The sequence below is a fragment of the Protopterus annectens genome, chromosome 7.part1, assembly GCF_019279795.1.
Source record: "Protopterus annectens isolate FY-2018-M chromosome 7.part1, PAN1.0, whole genome shotgun sequence".
Classification (NCBI taxonomy): domain Eukaryota; kingdom Metazoa; phylum Chordata; order Ceratodontiformes; family Protopteridae; genus Protopterus; species Protopterus annectens.
The window spans coordinates 400,433,462-400,448,592 of NC_056740.1; the positions used below are offsets into that span (position 1 = coordinate 400,433,462).

The window sequence follows — 15,131 nt, forward strand, 5'->3', positions numbered from 1 at the left end:
GCATTTTGTGGATTGGTGCCTGAGTAGGTAGTATTTGGCCTTAAAGATCATGGATTTAATGTTTAATAGGCTGTCACTTTGTAATTATCATTTTACTGCATGACTTCACTTCTGGTGTAGAGAATGATGAGGGTAACTGGAAAGGCATGACTGGATGGAGCAACTTACCTTGTCTTAGCTACAGTGAAGAATTGTTGGTGTACTTCTGTGTTAGTCATGAATTAAAGATGTTCCCTCATTGCAGTTACCACACAATTTTCACTCTGTCTTCCCGTGAGAAGAAGATTCTGGATCCCATGTCAAGTGACTTTGCTGCACTGATCTTTTGGCTTGTCTCTGGAATATGCAGTCAAAGGTCACCCACCGGTGGGGACTCCAGTATCTCCAGTCAGACCTGGTTGTAAGCAGGGAGTATGCATCAAGATGCACTGAAATTCCACTACAGTATTGTTGACAGTCCAAATATTTGGAACAATCCCTTCGGCTAAATTATTTTATTAATAAAAATGAAATAAATCCAGTTCCAAATGTTCATATTTCAAAAGAGAGACCAATTATAATTAATTTCTGATGTTCATCGTGTTTCACTGTTGCAGTCATTACTCTTGGGTTATCCTGCTGGCAGGCTACCCGCAGTTGTCCCGAGTTCCAAAGTCTAGGTCTGGTGTCGGATGCTGTCGCTTCTTCCCTGACGTCAGTGCGCCAGGGGTATAAAAGATGCAGCCAATGACATTTTCTTCGGTCTTTCTTGCAGCGCGGTGCCCGAAGCAAAAGCTGTTCGCAAGTGCCGGTTGACCGACTCCTGAGATTTTCATAGCTGAATTTCAGAAACGAAGTCTTCATTAAAGCTAAGTACCCCGTTGGTGAAACTTTTATCTTGCTCCAGACTGATGTCAGAAAAAGTTAACAATTATATTTCTTGTGGGAAGCAAATACCTCATAAGGATTTTCACTCTTAACTGTATTCCTTGCTTAGGCCCTGATCACAACGTTGCTAGCTGTCGGTTTTGTGCTAGATTCAACCAACGCACTATCAAGCGTCGGTTCGATTTTGCTTTTCATTACTTTGGCCGAAGATTTAATTACATAATGCTGGCGGAACAGCTGACAACCGAGTTTACGAAAAACGCAAGGACAAGGACAATGATAGGCATCCGAGGCCCAAAACTGATGAAGCCTCTTCTAGGCCAGTCGCCGGTTCGCCAGTTCTCAGTGAGACGCTTTCGCAGCCCCTGGCTCCCGCTACCTCAGAGCCACAGGCCGCTACCGACTCCCACGTGGAGACGACTGGGCTTCTGGATACTCAAGGTATTGGACACTCTGAAATCAATCCCTCAGATGGGTCTGGAGCCGCTGAGCGGGCATCGGCTTCTGAGGGTGTCTTCAGACCTACACAACTATATATTAAGCCATCCTCCGCTTCAAAAGCAAAGACTAAAGCAGCTCTAAAGACAAAGAAACAAGTACAGCATTCTCCTATTCAGACTACTATGCCTAAAAAACAGATGCTCAAAATGGCCGAAGACCTAATTACTTTGATCAGGGGCTCCCATCCCCCTCCTGATAAGAGGTCTAGGCAAGAGACAGAGTATGATTCTTCTGATCACGTATCTATTTCCTCTTATTCCTGTTCTGAACAGGACTTCTCCATGCTTCCCTTTGAGGATTCTGATGCTGAAGAATCCATTCCTTCAGCCTCTCCTCATGAGGACTATTCCTTTGGGAAAACACTGCATACTATGAGGGAGCATTTCCACTGGGAGAGCCAAGATTATTCTGAGTCTAAGAAAAGGCTCAGAGACTTCCTGCTTCTTCCTCAGCATAGACCCCTTGCCATTCCTCCTGTTTTAGACATTGTAGATGTGTTTTCAGAGTCCGAACTATCCCCTGACTCTCTACTCCCTGCACTTGCTAAGCCAGACAGATACTACAGGGTCCCGGATTCTCATAAATTCCTATTATAAAAACCTGGCTGCTGACCCAGAAACTATATCTCAGGGTCCCAAGGGGGTTAAGGTTTCCACTGCAAAAAACCCTGTCCCCTCTGATGGGGATTCTAGGGCTCTAGACAGATGGGGGGAAAAGTATACACTTCTGCCTCCCTGGCTGTAAGGGCTTTAAATTGTCAATTTCATATGCTTAAATATCAGCAATATTTAATGTCACTACTTAAACAGAAAATGTTGACAAATATTGAATGTTCAGAGAACAAGGAATTGCAGGATTTATTGCATGCAACTGAACAAGTGGGAAAGCATACTTTGCAATGTGGTTATGATTCAATGGAGGCCTCTTGCAGGTCCGCTGTTACAGGTTCTGTTATTAGAAGACATGCTTGGTTAAAGGAACAAAATCTGCCTGATCATGTTAAAGCAAAATTATTAGATGCACCATTACAGCATGATACTTTGTTTGGTACTAAAGCAGAAGAGGTGTTGAAGAAAATGGAGGATAAAGCAATCACCCAGGTTTAGCAGGAACTGGACTTCTAAAAATTGGTCCTTTCCAGTCTCAGACAGACCACAAAGAGGCAGATACAGGTGTCCCAGAGGCAGATCTCAGCCCCAAGGCTCATACAGGCCTAAACAATGGGGTGCTCCTACCTCCAAAAGCAGAGAAGACAAATCATAGCCTTACAGGAAACAGTCCCAATGATTTTCCTCTACCAGTTCCAAGCAGTTTCCTTTTGACAGCCCCCTTAAGGGGAAAACTAGCACTTTTTTCATCAAATTGGCAAATGGTTACTCAAGACAAATGGGTTCTGAACATAGTGTCCCAAAGCTACAGGTTCCACTTTCACACCCTACCAAGGTCAAAGGGCATGCCAGACCTGCCAGACAATCAGTGGGCAGAGGCAAAAAAACAAATTACAGCCCTCATGGACATGAGGGCCATTCAGCAAGTACCACAACAAGAGCAGGGGCAAGGATTTTACTCCAGACTTTTTCTAGTACTCAGGAAGGACAAAACCTGGAGACCAATTCTGGACCTATCTATACTAAATATGTTTCTGGAAGTTCCAAAATTCAAGATGTTGACTCTCCAGCAGCTACTGCCCATGCTGGACAAGAGGGCTTGGCTAGTAACTTTGGATCTAAAAGAGGCATACCTGCATGTCCCAGTCAGACAATCTTGCAGAAGATGCCTCACATTCATAGCTGGCTCAATGCATTACCAATTCTCTGCACTGCCCTTTGGCTCATCTACTGCGCTCAGGGTATTTACAAAATGCCTGGCAACAGTAATTGCGTTTTGCAGACAAAAAGGAATTCAAATTTATCCCTGCTTGGACGACTGCCTAATTCAAGCAGAGAACAAAGACACTCCTCTAAAGCATCTGGCATTTGTAAAAAGATTACTAATTGGCCTAGGGTACACAGTAAACGAAAAGAAATCAAAACTAGTGCCCTCTCAAGAGAGAATATTCCTGGGCTCAAGCTTAAATACAACTGCCCAGATGGCTTATCTCACGCCAGACAAACAAAAACAGTTGACTACTTACTTCAAGAAATTGGCAACAAAAATCCACTTATCTGCAAAGAAAATCCTGCAGGCCTTGGGTTTCATGGCATCCTGCATTCTACTAATTTCATATGCCAAACTGCATATGAGGAAACTACAATGGTATCTGAAAAGTGTTTGGACTCAGCATTGCCACAGCCTGGAGACAGTAATTGCACTCATTCCCTGCCTACAACAGGAGTTTCAATGGTGGGCAGAAGCCTGTCACCACAACAAGGGTCTGGCATTCAGTTTACCCACAGCCAGACAAACACTGACAACAGATGCATCAGATTATGCCTGGGGGGGCCCATATGGCAGGAAAATGTATTCAGGACACATGGCCTGCAAACCAGATGCATCTTCACATCAAAAAGAGATGCTAGCTGTTCAAAATGCCCCGACAGCTTTCAAGGACCTGCTTTACCCAGGACAATTACTGATAGACAGACAACACTATGGTCATGTGGTACATAAACAAGCAGGGAGGTACCCATTCCTACCTCCTCTGCAGACAAACAATGACATTATGGGACACAGCATTGGCTTTTCAAGTTCACCTGCAAGCACAATTCCTGCCAGGAAAAACAAATACTCTGGCAGACGAACTAAGCAGAAACCTCATGGATCCCCACAAATGGAAACTGGATCCACAAGTCTTCAGGATGATAAGGAAATGGGGATGCCCAGACATAGATCTATTTGCCTCCCCTCACAACTGTCAATTGCAGAGATTTTGCACGAGGATTTACAACAAGCAAGCATGGAAAGTGGACGCCCTATCATTCAGCTGGAAAAATCTAACAGTACATGCTTTTCACCCACTACCTCTCCTTCCCAGAGTACTCCTAAAGGTCAGACAAGAGAAGCCAAAAATGATTCTGATTGCACCAGACTGGCCACGCCAGCACCGGTACCCAATCCTGATGAGCTTGTCTCCAGGTCCAGCATGGATATTGCCTCAAACTTCTCACTTACTGACCCAACAAAACAATCAGATCCTGCACAGCCAACTCAGGACCTTAAATCTGGCAGCATGGCTGATAATGTAACCATTCTGAACACTCCTCTTTCAAAAGCTGTTATGGATGTTATCTTGGAGGCCAGGAGGCCCAGTACCAGAAAATCTTATGCAGAAAAATGGAAGAGATTCTGTGCTTGAAACCAGGAACAAGGCATTGACATGACTGCACCAAACGTTCCTCAGATTTTACAATACCTGACTGAGATGCTGAACAAAGGCCTTTCTTTCTCATCAATTAAGATTCATGCCTCTGCCATTTCTGCACATTACAATACGGAACCACCTATCTTTTCTCACCCTTTAATAAGGCAGTACCTCAGAGGGGCCAAAAACATTAGGCCTCCAAGGAGAGCACCATTTCCGGCCTGGGACCTCAATTTTGTTTTAGAAAAGCCTCACACTGCCTCCTTTCGAGCCAGCATCAACAGCGGATATTAAATTCTTATCCTGGAAAACCGCTCTGCTCCTAGCCATTACCTCTGCAAGGCGAGTCTCGGAGTTACAAGCAATCCTGGCTGTGGAACCTTTCATCATTTTTTATCTAGACAGGGTTTCTCTGAGGACAAACCCTACATTTATGCCTAAGGTGGTGTCCAGTGTGGCCCTCAATCAAACCATTCACTTGCCTACCTTTTTACCCAATTCCACAGAACAAGGGTGAGGAAATTCTGCATTCTTTGAACATACACAGGCAGTTACATTTCTACTTGGACAGAACTAAAGCTTTCAGAAAGACTGAGCAACGTCTAGTGTCATATGCTGCAGGATCACAAGGAAAGGCCATCTCAGAACAGACTATTTCTAAATGGATAGGCCATTGCATCCTTTTCTGCTATTCTCAACATGGCAAATTAGTGCCTAAGGGCATTAGGCCTCATTCCACCAGAGCAGCAGCCACCTCAGCAGCCTTCCTCAGGGGAGTACCAACCAAAGAAATCTTAGAGGCTGCGACTTGGAGTTCAGTGCACACCTTTATAAAGTACTACCACTTGCCTCTACTCTAAGTCCAGAGCAGGCTTCGCCACTGCAGTTCTGCAGGGCCTCATAGCCTCTCCTAATCCTATTTAGCCCAGCCACCCTTCCTCAACTTTGGGATTCAACCCAAGAGTAATGACTGCAACAGTGAAACACGATGAACATAGTACAGTTGTGTACCAACCATAAATGTAGATGTTCAAGTGTATTCACTGTTGCCGTCCAGGTTACCCACCCAGCTTCTCCCCTTCTCTTTGCTGGGACTTATCTACACTTCTCTATCCTATACAACCTTTTTGGTGTACTTGCTTGTAGATGAAGGAAATGTTATTTTTATGCTTGCATTTCTTATTGATATATTTTTCAGCCTGCCTATTTGGGGCACCTGACATCTGGGGCAAGAAAAACTGAAGAAAATGGCGTCTGCTGCATTTTTATACCCCTGGCGCACTGACGGGGAAGAGGCGACGCCGGACCTAGACTTTGGAACTCGGGCCGACTGCGGGTAGCCTGCCAGCAGGATAACCCAAGAGTAATGACTGCAACAGTGAATACACTCTAACATCTACATTTATGGTAGGTCCATAACTGTACTTCTAGGTTGTATTAGGATAAGCACTACTTTTTATAGACTAAAAGCTCTGTCTCTCTACTTGGTGGTGTACATACTCTTAAGGCTTGATCTCTGTTGAGCCTTCTTTGCTGTGATTGACCGGTGGTGTACATACTCTTAAGGCTTGATCTCTGTTGAGCCTTCTTTGCTGTGATTGACCCAGCATTTTTTGAACTCGTACACCTAAACTGATCAAGTGAAAAAGTAAACACCCTCTCCAGAGACCTAGGTCTATGCTGTCACTTAAAGAACACTGGATGGTATCACATACGCAGCCCAACATATCTCTCATTTCTGGAGTAGCTGCCATTGCATGTCAGAGTGTGTTCCTTCTGGATAATTGTATGGGTGGTCACAGAATTTTTTTCCTCTGATATGTGAGGAAGGTGTACTTTAAGAGGGAATATTGCTAGTCTTAGATCAGTGTTTGGTGACATGTTTCTACTTTGCAATGGTTTATTTGGCCATAAACATAAGAACCTTGTGAACCTTTTAAGGGCTTCAGGCCTATTTTAGATGTTGGCATTTAAACGTTATATACAGTAGGAAACATTGTGAATAGCCACTTTGCACTCTTTCCTATTCTATAAGGAGATGACTGGATGTATTTAGATTGCTTAAATGCTTGCCTCTACATCAGGCTTGACAAGTAATCTGAAGGATCCTATTGCTGAAGCTGCACCTCTGGCTTCTACTCCCACTTAGATACATTGGTAAAGGCAGTCCCTGTATGGAACAAATAGAATGAGAAATTTAAAAACAACCCTGTGTCATGGAATATTTATACAAATTATATAACAAGAGAAAGAAACTACTTGATACTTAGGAGGTCTCATTCTGCCTACCTTTAGAGTGTACTTAAGCAAACTAACAAAGAGCTTGAGGGAACCATTACGAAGCTCAAAACTGAATATGAACTTAAAATGGCTACCAAAATGAAAAATAACTGCATATCTTTCTTTAACTATGTCAGGAAGTTAAGAAATAACACACGACCGTGTTCACAGCTAGTCCACAATAGTACTTCACTCTGACCAAAAGGAAATGGCTAATATCCTAAATTACAAATTTATTGCAAATTTTACTCCATCCCACAGGCTGTGCAACTCCAGCCACCTCCTCTTATTACTATGGAACAAATTCTCTCAGCCCTGTGAAAAACTGACCACTACATCAGTGGACCCTGTCAACATACCAGGTTGCTTGATTATCCGTGCCACGTATGACCTTTCTGAACCCCTACTTAAACTCATTAGTCTAACTCTTCACTTGTCCCATTCCTAAAGCCTGGAAATCAGTGGTTTTAATTTCATTACACAAGGGTGGCGCAGCCACTGACCCTGGCAACTACATACCTCTCACTAATGTGACATGTAATGATGTATAGCCCATTGTCTCAGACTTCATTAATCTGGACATTGAAAATCTCTAAACCCTGGACCCTCATCAGTTTGGCTTTTTTGAAAGGAAGGTTCTGCCTCTTTAATGTCATGAATTTATTTGAATAAGTAACTGAAGCAGAGGACAGTGGTTATGCAGCTCATACAGCATATCTAGATATGGCCAAGGCCTTTTGACACTGTTTCTTACGCAAGCATTATTGAGAGACTTGTAAATATGAATATAAATCCTATCGAATCATGGAGAAGGTAAGTATCCCTTCCACCAGAGCTTCCACACCAGTCTCTTCCCTGGGACAGGGGGGCACAAAAGCCTCAGGGGCAACCCACTTTGATTTCCTCTTTGGGTACATCCCCAGAACATCCCACTGAGGAAGTACCTTCGAAGAAAAAGGGCAAGAGGAAACGCTTAGATTCCCAAAGGTGTCCGTCACAGAAGATACCGATTTTGATGAAGGGGAAGGTTCTCGCAGGTCACCCCCGATGATGATTCCTTTGGGGACATCCTGGAAATCCTGAAACAGAGGTGGCTGGGCTTCTCTCCAGCCTTCCGTGGAGTAATCTGTATACCTGGAGGCTTTTTGTGCCCAGCCCTCTACCTCTTGCATCTCTCCGCCAGCTTACTAGCTTATTAAACTGATCACTCAGCAGGCATGGAAAATTCCTGACTTCATCAAACTGATCCCAAAAAGGCCTGTTTAGATCTTATCTGCCACTAAGGACGAGCAGCATTTGGCTAAGGGTATCCCCGTAGATGCCATGGTGATAGCAGCAGCCACAAAGAAGGAACTTGCAGAAGTAAGTCCTATTATTCATCCTCGTAACAAGGAGTCTAGGTCTATGGATAGGTTTGGGAAATACTTTTACACTACATTGACCTTCACACTCCTTTCTTTGAACTCATGGTGCACTTTACCAGGTTGCAGAGAGGTCTGATTAAATAAATGTAAGCATTTGGCTATATATGTGTGTTTATGTGTGTGGGTATGTAGATGTGTGGGTACATGATATATGTGTGTATGGGTATGTATATGTACGTATGTCTTGTGTGCACATTATGTGTATACATTTTTCCATATGTATATATTATTTGTATTTTTACTATTTATATTTCTGCATTTTGTATTTTTATACTATTTATACCCAATATTATCATTATTATTGTATGTAATATATTTAATAGGATATTAGTGTTTCTTTTTTAGCATGTTAACAGTGGTCTCCCACTGTTTGTCTTAAGGTTTTGGTACAACATACTGTTGTGTGGATCTACTTGTATTGATTTATTAGAAAAAGCATTGAAAGTTATGTTGATCTTTTTGCATTCATTTTTTCTTCAATATAATAAGTATATTAAATGTACTTATGATTTATTGAATTCATTTAATATATTGCAACGTATTTTGATATATTCAATATAACGTTATATATTTTATATTTATACTGAATTTGTAGACAGACATTTGATAACTGAATTTAAAGACCAATGTTTTCTGTGAGAAAATTGTATTTTCTACACACAATGAAAATAGTGTGCATTTCACTTTTAGAAGGAAATGAATGACATGTGTTAATCAATTAATTAACCTATTGACCAGCCTACTAGATAAAGTATTGCATTTTGTGGTTTTAATTCATCTCTGAAGAAGTCTCCGGAGGGAGACGAAAGTGCTAAGATTTTTTGTTTTTTGTTTGGTGTGAAAATAAATCGATTACATAACTTTACTGGTGGACTTTATCCTTTTGGAATTCTGTGGGAGGAAGACCTTTATTGTTCGTGGAACAGGTTTTTGTTACTTGGTGTGACAATAATTTTTTGGTGCTTTGTGGTTACTAGTTGCCCTTTGGGAGGTACCTGATCTGTGAACGAGGATATCCTGCCATGGATACCAGTAGTTTATTATCTGAATTAATCAAGTTAATACAAACGCATTCGCAAGCAGATGCTATACCTTTAAGTACAGCCAGCAAGATTCCATGTGCGCAAAGCAGTCCGAGAGTACTTGACGCAGAATTGATGACGTCAGACGCTAGAAAAGAGTGGCGAGGTGAGGAGAATGGGCTGTTGAATGCAAACGCAAGGAACTATACAGTTCTGAGGTCTAACCTGGGACAGGAAATGCAACGGAAGGTGGCTCCAATAGCAGATACATACAAGGACATGGATTTTGGAACTTGGCTTAATCGCTTATTTCGTAATACGAGCGAAAAAGAAAGAAGAAAGGAGAATAAGGAAGTCCCTACTTTCAAAGACAACTGTAAGACATTTAAAATATTGTTACAGAAATATAAGGCCTGGGCAGTCGAAAATAATTATTTTGAAAAATGTTTAAAAGAAAAAAATGTGCCTAAAGGTCTTAGATTGAATAAGTATCCTAATAATGCGAAGCATGACAACAAGTTTTTTAAAATTGTTACTGGTATATTAAATGATTGTGGGCTGGCCATTTTAAAGGAAATGATTAAATATAACAAAGTGAATATGGAAAACACTAAGAAAGAGATTGATAACTTGTATTTGAGTATCAGCACAGATGTTTTATTTTCAGTAGAAGAATATAAAAACATATATTATAGAATGTTTATATATATATATAGGATGTTGATTATTATACAAATATTAACATGAATAGAAAATTATCTAAAATAGAAAGAGATTTAAAGGAATATGAATTAAATCTAGCATATTATTGTGACAGGAGACCAGATTTGAACTATAAAAAGAAAAATTATCACTCTGCTAGTAAGCATTACAATAATAACCATTATCAGAGAAACTATGAATTTAGGGATGAAGAACAGTTTTATAATGGTTTGCAAGCTACTGGCAGTACTGATTATCAAAGATATGAAGGCAATGAAAGTAGGTTTAACCGGAGGGATGTTATCCCTTTAGAAATAGACGAACCGAGGAGATCAGAAAGAATAAGAAACCGGAATGTACAACCAACATATGCACAGATAGCGGAGAACAACAATCCGTATACAGGGAGACTGCAACATTAACTACTAGTAGTGTTTTAAGTAATGCGGAAGAGACATCAATTGGGAGACAGGAGAGCACTAATCAAGAGACTGATGACAAATATTATAAATTCTTTTAACAATTTTAATATGTTTAATTATACAGACATTCAGATTAGTGAAGACTATTTTAATTTATTTATAAAAGGTTTTAGTTTTGTTCCTAGTAGTATGCCACCTTTGGACAATATCTTGTTAGATATTAAGTTATATACAAGGAAATTAAATTTTATTCATAATTTTAAGGACAAAACATATGAAGATAATAAAGGCAGTATGTCAAAATTAAAAAGATCTAGTACATACAACCCACCATTACAGAAAGAACTATTTAATTTTGAAAAATGTGTCATGAAGAACATTAGGTATTTATACAATAAAAATCGAAAAGATATTAATATGGGAAGTACAGACAATTTAACACCCACTGAGTTCAATATATAAAGACAGACATTTGATAACTGAATTTAAAGACCAATGTTTTCTGTGATAAAATTGTATTTTCTGCACACAATGAAAATAGTGTGCATTTCACTTTTAGAAGGAAAGGAATGAAATGTGTTAATCAATTAATTAACCTATTGACCAGCCCACTAGATAAAGTATAAAAACTGACGCATTTTGTGGTTTTAATTCATCTCTGAAGAAGTCTCCGGAGGGAGACGAAAGCGCTAAGATTTTTTGTTGTGAAAATAAATCGATTACATAACTTTACTGGTGGACTTTATCCTTTTGGAATTCTGTGGGAGAAAGACCTTTATTGTTTGTGGAACAGGTTTTTGTTACTTGGTGTGACAACAATTTTTTGGTGCTTTGTTGTTACTAAATAACTGTCCGATACTTTCACAGGAGCAGTAGTCGAAAGGGTACGAGACAAGGTTACCTCTCAGCTCACCACTCTCTAAGCTAACTCGTCCGTAAGGCTAATTGCCCATGCAGCCGAAGGGTTGACCAGAGCAGTGGGTTCAGGCGTTGCCAATAGGAGACGCATCTGGATGCGCTTGTGTGACTTTGTGGAGCCGTTTAAATCTTTGTCCATCAGTACTGTGTTTGATGGAACATCCCTGTTTTGACCCAAGGTAAAAGATCAACTGGCCAGATGTGCGAAAGATGGGAAGACTCTGCCATAGGCATATGCTTTTCCACTCCTCAATGGCCCTACTCCATGAACCAGAGAAGTGGGAGGCTATGATTCAAAAATTCCCAAGGGCCTTTCCAGAACTCGCGTATCAAGGGCTTTCCCCTGAGCAGAAGGGGAAGCAACAATGGAAGACGCCATCCTAGAGGCAGAGGTGGCCTGGAGAACTTAGGGGTCCAGAGATTCTTTCTCTGATAACTCCTACCATCACTCCTGAAAGGAAGCCCAGTTGCCTTCCTCTGGAGGCAGTCAGGCGACTATTATCCCTGCACCAATGTGCCTGGCTACAGATAACATAGGAAAATGTGTGCAAGGTATAATTTCTGGAGGTTTCATCATTCCCCTTTCATCAACTCCAAAAACGCAAGAGAGACTCTAGGATGTTCCCTCCAGTCACAGGGAAGCAGCAGTCATAGAAATTCAAAAACTTGGAGACAAGTCATCCAAGAAGCCTCACCAAACCAAAGAGGGTCCGAGTTTTACTCAAGATTCTTCAGTGCCCAACAAGACAGTGACTTAAGACCCATTTTGGATCTCAACCAGTTCAACAAGGCAGTTCAGCAAACCAAGATCCGGATGGTCTCTGTGCAATCAATACTTCCTTTCTTGGAAAAAGACGATTGGATGTGCTCTGTACATCTTCAGGATGCCTATTACCATATAAAAGTGGACAAATGCTCCATAAGATTTCTGCACTTCCATCTGGGAGCCAGTCATTTCCAGTTCAGAGCACTGCCCTTTGGTCTCACCACAGCCCCCAGGGTGTTTAACAAATGTATAGCAGTGGTAGCAGCTCATCTCAGACTGCAGGAATTTTGAGTTTTTCCTTATCTTGACTGGCTCTTTACCGTGACCACCAGGTGTCAACTACAATGGGCAAGAGGTTACACCCTGCATCTTTGCACTTCATTAGGCATTTCAGTAAATTATGAAAAGTCAAATTTACAACCTGCTCAACAGCTGGAATTTATTGGAGCCCTAATAAATACGGTTACAGGAATCACTTCACTCCCAGTAGACAGGCTCCAAAAGATCAGATCACAAATAAACCATATAGTCCAGAATAAAAATGTTGCAGCTAGGCTCATCTTACAGGCATTGGGCTCAGTGGCAGCCTCTATGACTCTAGTCCCCTTGGCCAGATATCACATGTGGATTCTACAATGGCTTCTAGCCTCCCAATGGTCATTAAGGAATCAGCTGATGTCGCACCACATCTTGATCAATTGCTGCAAACAAGGCCTGTCTTAGTGGCTCCATTCGAACGAGATTCTTTCTGGCTGTCCTTTCATCCTTCCATAGTCCCAAACCATAGTGACCATGGATGCTTCCCAAATAGGGTGAGGGGGCATTATCTGAGAAGGACTGTCCAAGGCACTTGGTCCCAACAGGAGGTCAGTTTGCTCATCAGTATTCTAGAGGTGAAAGCTTTGCTCCTGGTGTTGCAAGCATTTCAAGATGCCCTTCCCTTGGGAATACTGGCACTTCAGATGGACAACATGTCGATGGTCTGGTGCATCAACAAACAAGGAGAAAACAAATCTTACCCACTTTGTTGAAGCCCTCCTAGTCTGGCAATGGGCAATTTCTTCCAACTGTTTTTTCATGGTAAATCATATTCCGGGGAGCTCCAATGTGATAGCATACAAACTAAACAGAACTGTTTTAATGCCTCTCAAGTGATCTCCCAATCCTTTGGTGACTGAGAAGATATTCCGCCACTGGGATCAACCTTGCTGCGATCTGTTTGTGTCCCCTCTGAACAAGTGCAGTAGTTATTTTGCCCTACCCCCGCCCCAGGGAGTCACCCAGAGATGCTCTTCTCCACAATTGGCCCCCCTGGTCCTCCTGTATGCATTTCCTCCAACTCCTCTGATATCCTATTTTCTAATGAAAGCCAAGAGGTTGGAGAACGCAGTAATCCTCATTGCTTCGTTCTGTCCTCAACAGGTTTGATTTCCCTTCATTTGGCTTCCTCTGCTTCGGAAACCTTGGATTCTGGACTGGATTTCCAGATCTGTTATCTCATCCAGAAGGAATGGTTCATCCGAATCTCCAACATCTCAAGCTCACTACGTGGCATTGTTTCCTTTCCTCACCAGTCCGAAAAATCATTTTGGTCCATCACAAACCCTTTACTAGGAAACTGTACCAGAGTAAATGGGAAAATTTTGCTAGGTGGGCTCTAAATGCTCTTGACCCTTACACAGTCCCTGTGCATAAAGTATTGGATTTTCTGGCTGTTTATCAAACTGGCTCTTCAGCCTCTACCATTTGTGTCCATCTAGCTGCCATATCTAATTTCCATATTGGTTTTGATGGTTCTTCACTTATGTCACAAACTTTGTAAAGCCTTTTTAAAGGGAATCCTGATGTTAAGACCTCCATTTAAAGAGCTCATTGCTCCATGGGATTTACCCTCAGTTCTGCAGTCTCGTAATCTATTTCCTACTGGGCCATCAGCTACTTGTGACTTAAAATTTCTAACATGGAAAACTTTGTTTTTATTAGCTATTACTTCCATAAGAAGAGTATCGGAAATTCAAGCCTTGTCCTGCAACCCCCCCCCCCCATACAATATTTCGCAAGGACAGGGTTTCCCTCTGGACTAATCCTTCCTTCTTGCTAAAGGCAGTTTCAGAATTTAATATCTATCGCACCTTGCACCTACCAGTCTTATTCCCTAATGTCACCAATAAGGGACAGTACTGTCTACACTTGCTAGATGTTCACAGGCAGTTACGTCACAGAACATTGGATGTCAGAAAATGTGACCCAACTGTGTTTGTTGTCTTTTCCTCACTTTCCTTGGGTAACCAAGTTTCCAAGGTTACTTTAGCTAAATGGCTCAGATTGTATCACCTTTATCTATCAGTCAAAGGGACATCACCCACCATGTCCTGCTGAAAACCCACTCAACTAGAGCTGTAGCACCCTGTGCGTTTTTTCATGCCAGAGCTGCTTTAGATGACATTTGTGCAGCAGCCACATAGTCATCTTCTCATACTTGTATCACTCTTTGTAAACTGTACCAGGTCTCTAGGGGACGTGCATCATTCGGCTCGATGATGCTCAGGAATATTTTTCCGTGAGACCTCCTAAGATTCAGGTAGCTAGGGGACTCTGTCCCACAGTCAAGGATTATTGGAAGATCGACATCAGATAAAGAAGTTATGTCTTACCATAATGTTCCATCTGTGTTTTTGATCTTCACAAATCCTTGACAATTCCCCCCTCCTTCCTCTGGCCCGAGACTCTTAGTGGATCGAATTCTCCCAAGGCTGGCTTTATAATAGGAGACACAGGTCTGGTCTCTTATTTACTGTTTGCTACTATTTTAGGCAAACTCAGTCTGAGTTAATTTAGAGAGGAACATTATGGGTAGATCCTAGCTGAAGAGTTTGGAAGGCGCAAGCTGAAGTAAAAGGCCGAGTCAGTTCTGAGACTCAGTACCAA

The 15,131-nt window shown here is 41.6% G+C and overlaps 1 protein-coding gene across 1 annotated transcript in view; it reads left to right on the forward strand.

Moving 5' to 3' along the window:
• The window catches only part of DCAF1 (DDB1 and CUL4 associated factor 1), a gene marked incomplete in the record, with an annotated part of 1,406,260 nt that overhangs the window by 504,514 nt on the left and 886,615 nt on the right, over positions 1–15,131 (forward strand).